This window comes from Musca domestica, unplaced genomic scaffold, assembly GCF_030504385.1.
Source record: "Musca domestica strain aabys unplaced genomic scaffold, Musca_domestica.polishedcontigs.V.1.1 6, whole genome shotgun sequence".
Taxonomy (NCBI): domain Eukaryota; kingdom Metazoa; phylum Arthropoda; class Insecta; order Diptera; family Muscidae; genus Musca; species Musca domestica.
In genome coordinates this window covers 6,166,410-6,167,702 of record NW_026712363.1, presented here as the reverse complement: position 1 = coordinate 6,167,702, position 1,293 = coordinate 6,166,410, and positions in this window count along the sequence as shown.

Genomic DNA, 1,293 nt, shown 5'->3' with positions numbered 1-1,293 from the left:
TCTGTCATAGGCTGTAGTTCTCATTACGAACTACAAATACCAAATTTGAAACAATTCCGGAGACTAATGTCGCTAAAATCATTAAACTACCGAATATCGGGGGGTACCGTCATATGGGGGCTTACGAACTTCAAATACCAAATTTGAAACAATTTCGGTGAATAATGTCGCTAAAATCATCAAAATACCAAATATCGGGAGGTTCCGTCATATATGGGCTATACGAAGACGTTGACCTGCACAGACAATTCTCTGTCATAGGCTGTAGTATTCATTAAGAACTTCAACTACTAAATTTGAAACAATACCGGTAAATAATGTCGCTAAAATCATTAAAATACCGAATATCGGAAGGTACCGTTATATTGGGGCTTTATGAAGACGTGGACCTACACCCACAATTTTCTGTATTAGGCTGTAGTATCCATTGCGAACTTCAAATACCAAATTTGAAGCAATTCCGGTGAATAATGTATCTAAAACCATCAAAATACCAAATATCGGGAGGTACCGTTATATGGGGGCTACACGAAGACGTAGACCTGAACAGACAATTTTCTGTCTTAGACTGTAGTATACATTACGAACTTCAAAAAGCGAATTTGAAACAATTCCGGTGAATAATGTCACTAAAATAATAAAAACACCGAATATCAGGAGGTACCATTATATAGGGATTATACCAAAACGTGCACCTACATGGCCCATTTTCAATACCAAAAGTCCTGCAGACATAATATACATTTGAGTAAAATTTTATCAGCGTACTTAAATTCGTTTGGAAGCTAGAGAGATTTCCACAGACGGATGGACATAGAATTTTATGCTGATCAAGAATATCAATACTTTGTGGCGTCTAAAATGTATATTTCGAGGTGTTACAAACGGAATAGCAAACTTAATATACCCTCCATACTATGGTGAAGGGTATAAAAATATAAAGTGAGTGAGTCCGTTTTATGGGGGGCATACCACCCAGTTAAACAACTTTATACTATAAGGATTGTTATCTATTGCAAGTCTTAAATGCCAAATTTGAAAAAATCCGTGGGTAAATGTGACAAGGATTATCAAAATACTGAACATCAGTAGGTAACATTATATGGCGGCTATAGGAGAACATGGACCTAGATATTCAATATTCTGCCACTGAAGCGAAAACCCATTCAGAACTACAAATACCAATTTTTAGACGAATCGGTGGATAATGGGACAAACATCATCAAAATACCGAATATCAGGAGATACCGTTATATGGGGGCTATAAGAAAACGTGGACCTATACATACAATG